A 5,566-nucleotide genomic window follows, 5' to 3' on the forward strand; every position below is an offset into this window, starting at 1 on the left:
CTTTATAGGTGATTTTTTTTTTCTCTTTAACAGCTTTTGATATTCTGTTCTTGTGTTCAAATTATGGAATCTTGACTATTACATGCTTTGGTGTAGATTTTTTTGTCACGGCTAATTGGAACTCTGTATGCCTTAATTAATTGTATGTCACATTCCTTTTCCCTGCCAGGGAAGTTTTCTGTCATGACATCTATGAATAGGGTTTTGTTTTATTATTATTTTTTTTTTAACTGGGAATTAAACTCAGGACCTTGCTCTTGCAGACAGGTGCTGTGCTGCTGAGCTGTATCTCTGGCCATGAATAGGTTTTTTTTTTTTTTTTTTTTTTTAATGTCATTTGTGCTATCTGTGGCTCTTCCATTGACTGAGATCAATCTTATATTATTTTTCTTTGTATCATCTAGCAGTTGCTAGCTTGATTTCTTGTGGTCCCTTGATATTTTAAAGAAATCTTTCTTTTCATGAGTGCTAACTGCAATCCTATCTTCTGTATCTGAGATTCTGTCTTCCCATTGGCTCATTCTGCTGCGTATATTTTCAGTGGAATTTTTAATCTCCTGCATATATGTTTAAATCTGTTTTATGGATTCCATTTCTTTTCTGTGTTGGGCATTCATTATTTCCATCATTTTCCTAAACTCCTTTACTTTTAAAATCTTTTCCTCCTCTAGAATTACTAAGTATATCTTTCATTATGGTCACCACCTCTGTAGTTATCTGAGAAATTATTTTTGATTTGATTTTTTTTTTTAGAGCATCATTCATTTGCTTTGTTACTTCTGATGTTACCACTTCAAAGAGTCCACGTGGGTGGCTTTTGGATTATTTTACCTCATTGTCTTGTGGGTTTGCCTTTGGTGAGCCTGGACATTTAGGGTTGCATCTTGTTTAAGTGTGTTCTCATTTTCTATTTTTTTAAATTTTATTTTATTTTAATGCCTGGGTTGTTGCTTGTAAATTGCCTGTGGTATATAGTTTTATTGGTAGTTTTTAGAATTCTTAGGAAATGACTACTTCTCAGAGGTGGCTTCTAGGTGTAGCTACCTTTTGGGTTTTGAGTCTGTTGAAAGATCCTACCTTTTCAATTTATTGAGGATGAGAAGTTGCTGCCTACTTTGCCCAGCCCCTGGTTCTTTGGCACTGGCTTATAGTATTTTTTATGACCCTTAGGCAATCTCAGTCTTGGTATACTGGGAAGAACAACTGGTTAGAACAATTATGTTACTTTGGCTAAAGTGGTACAATCAGCAATAACAATAGCATCAAACACAGCTTAGAAAATGACAAACTGAGGTACCTATTAATTTACCACCTTTAACCATATAAACTAGATTAGTAGTTACTTAACAAAATCTAAAACAGACTGGAAAATTGTATGCAGTAAAGAAGCCCTAATTATGGCAATTTTCCCTTCAGGGAGGAAACTTTAATGTTTCTTCAGATATTAGGGAAAAAATACAGCAGTTCTTCAGATGTTAGGGAAAAAATACAGCAGTAAAAGAAGAAGAAGAAATTAGAAGCAAGTGTGGAGTACGAAGGAGGATCATGCAAACTTTGGGAAACTAGTGCAGAAGACAGGAGGGAAAGAGTGAAGGAAGAAATAAAAAGAACAGGACAACAGCCCAAACAAGAAAAATCTAGAAACCATGTATACGCTGATAGAGAAACAAGAAAAACCAAAATAAAACACCAAGAAGACAGGGAAAGAAAACCAAAATCTACTTCATGGTGTGTCTTTGTTGTCACTGGTAGACAGTGTGGGCAGACAGAATCCAGATCTGTATTAATCAATCCCCCAAACCAGTTGTAGCTTTAAGGTGGAGATAGTGGATAATCCCAGCAAGCCTGCACCTTTATTTCCACTGAAGTTCAGGGTGGTTTCTGGCCATGACGTTGGAACCAGACGCATTTGACCTGCGGCAGTCCATGCTCCTCCTGCCAGCTTGAAATCAGCTGGGAGCCACTAGGTGGAGCCAGCAGTTGCTCTGAGTTCCAAGCTCAGTTGGCCCCTCTCCAAGATGGTTCCTGGCCAATCGCCCTTACCTGTACCTCTGAACCCAAATAACTCATCAGCCATTGCAGTCTGCTTCATCTGCTGCTCTGTTGCACTGGTGTGTTTCTCTGTGGAGGCCTCTGAGGTTACCATTAGTGACTGTGGGTCTGCAAATTTGAGCTGCCTGTCCCATGCAGTGAGTCTGGGCTGGGAGAAAGTGCTGCCTGCCACCTCCTTCATTGAGGTTTTTCTCTTTGTGCTTCCTGTGGGTTTCAGTTCTTCAGATTCTTCCTGGGTTCTAGAGACCCACTTCTCTCCTTCTCTTCCTCACGTTGCTATATTCCATTGTGTGGACACCAAGTCTTGGAGAGGATCTTTTTCTGTTTCTCAACACTCCACCATCTTCCTGGACGTCCGGGCTATTTTATTTTTTTTTAATGTTAAGCTTTTCTGAGTTCTTTATATATTGTAGATAGTAATCTTTAATCAGAAGAGTCAGAAGAATTGGAAAAGCTGGCAAAGATTTTCTTCCATTCTGTAGGCTATCTCTTCATTGTGTTTGCTGTTTGCTTGCAGAAATTTTTAAATTTAATGTAGTTCCATTTGTTGATTCTTAGCTGAGATTCCCTGGGCTTTTAGAGTTGTATTCAGGAACTATTTCATGTACCTACAGCTCTAAGTGTGCCCTGCTACCTTTTTTTGGTACTTCCAAAGTTTCAGGTCTTTATTCCATTTTTTTTTTTTTTTTTTTTTTTTTTTTTTTTTTTTTTTTTGGTTTTTCTCCGGTACCGGGAACCGAACTCACGACCTTGCGCTTGCCAGGCAGGCGCTTTTGCCGCTGAGCTAAATCCCCAGCCCCTTTTTTTTTTTTTTTTTGTTTTCCTCCGGTACCGGAAACTGAACTCACGACCTTGCCATTTTGGATTTATTTATTGGGTAGGATTCTGGACAAAGAAGGTGATTCTGGACAAAGAAGCCAAAAATATGTTAACTGCTTAACAGTTTACCCAAGTGTCACTTGGGGAGTGCACGTTTTTACCTACATATTTGGCTTCTCTGTCCAGAATCAGATGGCTGTAGTCGAGTGGGTTTTTTCTTGTGTTCTCTATTATGTTCCATTGGTCTACATGTCTTATTTTTATGCCAGTGCTATGTTTTGCTTTTTTTTTTACACAATGGATTTGTAATTAGAAGTTATATATTGTGATGCCTTCTACCTTGCTCTTTTTATTTAGGATTGCTTTTGCTATTCTGGGTCTTTTGCATTTTCATTTTCATTTTAGATTTTTTTTCTAGTTCTGTGCAGAAAATCATTGATATTTTGATAGGGATTGTGTTGAACTTTTAAGTTTTATTTTGAGATAAAGTCTTGCAAAGTTGTCTGTATAGGCCTTGAATTTGGAATCCACTGCCTTAGCCTTTAAAAAAAAAATTTTTTTTTAAAGAGAAAAAAACATTTCAAAGCAAGATAAGAGCAGAGTAACAATGACTAATACATTGGGTATTGTTGTCTTTAAATTACTTACTAAGAGTTCAAGATATGGGCATTTAATTGTCCAAACTAATATTAGCACAAACCTTCTTTTCAATGAACTAAGAGAAATTAGTATAACTATCTTAACTATCTTGTATATATATATATTTTTGCTTTTCCCTTCTTTTTTCCTTTCCCCCACCCCAGTTTCTCTTTTCTTTTGAACTGTTTCTTCCCATGTCACAATATCTATTGTACATTTTGGACGCACAACAGGGAAACAATATGATGTTTACACATGAGTGTGATTCATTTCACTTATGAGTATGGTCTCAGGCTACATGCATTTCCCTATGAAAAACTCAGGTTTATCCTTATGGCTGAATGGTACTCTGTTAGGCTGAAAGACCACATCTTTGTTATCCATTCTTCAGTTGATGGGCATTTGGGTTGTTTCCAAGATTTAACTATTACAGATTGTGCTGCTGTATACAAGGGTACAATATATCACTGTAGTAGGTTGTTTTTAATTCTTCTGGGAAAATACACAGAAGGAGAATATCTGGGTTGAATGGGACCTCTAATCGTAGGTTTTTGAGGAATTTCCACAGTGATTTCCACAATGGGTGCAGCAGTCTACACTCCCACCAACAGTTGAAAAGGGTTCCTTTTTCCCCACAGCCCTTCCAGCATTTGTTATTGGTTGATTTCTTAATAATAGCCATTCTTTCTTGGGTGAACCAGAATCTCAGTGTTGTTTTAATTTCATCTCCTGAATGACCAGTGATGTTGAACATTTTTTCTTATATTTATTGGCCATTTGTGTATTTTCATCTGAGATGCCCATTTTTTGATTGGGTCTTTAATTTTAAATTTGGGAGGTGTTATTATTTTGAGTTATTCCTAAGTTCTTGATAGTAATCCTTGTCTGAGGAACAGCTGGGAAATACTTTTTCTCACATTGTGCATTGTCTTTTCACTATTAGTTGTTTCTCTTGCTGTGCAAAAGCTTTTTAATAAGGCAAGATCCCAGTTATTCTTTGTGATAGTTCCTATGAGATTGGGGTTTTATTAAAGTCTTTGCCTACATCAGTGTCTTCAAGAGTTTTATCTGAGGGCCGGGTATAGAGCTCAGTGGCACAAGCGCCTGCCTGGCAAGCACAAGACCCTGAGTTTGATTACGGGTACTAAAAAAAAAAGAGTTTTACCTGTTCTGTCTTCCAGAAATTTTAATGTTTCTGTTTTAATATTTAAATCTTTGGTCCATTTTGAATTTAGTGCATGGTGAAAGGTACGGGTCTAGTTTTAATCTTCAGTATGTGCAAAGCCAGCTTTTCTAGAACCATTAAAGAGATTCTCTTTTTTTCCAGTAAATGTATTTGACATGTTTGTCAAAGATAAGTTTGCTGAGCATGTCCGGAGTTGTTTTGCATCTTCTCATCTGTTCTATTAATCCTCGGATCTGTTTTTTTTTTTTTTTTTTGCCAGTACAAAGCTGTTTCTTATCACAGTAGCTTTATAGTGTAATTTCAAGTCAGGGATTTTGATGCTCCCTGCCTTGTCTTTGTTGCCCAGAATTGCCTTTAGTATTTTAGGTCTCTTCTGGTTCTAGATGGATTTTAGGATTATTTTCTCTAATTCCGTGAGATACGCTGTTGGAATTTTGATCAGAATTGTATTAAATCTGTATAACAGATTTGGAAGTATGGCCATTTTCGCTATATTGGTTTTTTCTACTCAAGAGCAAGGGATATCTTTCCATTTTCTGATATTCTCTTTGCTCTCCTTTTACAGAGTAGTGTAGTTTTCAATGTAGAGTTTGTTTACATCCTTTGTTATATTAATTCCTAGGTACTTCATTTTTTTGGATGCTGTTGTGAAAGGTGTTGTTTCCCTAATTTCTCTCTCAGTGAATTATTTGTGTGCAGGAAGGCTATTGATTTTTGAGTGTTGATTTTGTATCAAGCTATGCCACTGAATTTTCTTACTAAAAGTAGCAGTCTTTTAGCAGAATTTTAGAGATCTTCTATGTAGAGTATCATGTCATCTGCAAATAATGATTATTTAACTTCTTCTTTTCTTTTTTTTTTTTTTTTTTT

At 36.4% G+C, this 5,566-nt stretch overlaps 1 protein-coding gene across 7 annotated transcripts in view; it reads left to right on the top strand.

Moving 5' to 3' along the window:
• Myo9a (myosin IXA) overlaps positions 1–5,566 on the top strand; it is a 207,138-nt gene that overhangs the window by 7,568 nt on the left and 194,004 nt on the right. The window lies entirely within an intron of this gene.

This window comes from Chinchilla lanigera, unplaced genomic scaffold (assembly GCF_000276665.1).
Source record: "Chinchilla lanigera isolate Chin_1 unplaced genomic scaffold, ChiLan1.0 scaffold00049, whole genome shotgun sequence".
NCBI lineage: Eukaryota > Metazoa > Chordata > Mammalia > Rodentia > Chinchillidae > Chinchilla > Chinchilla lanigera.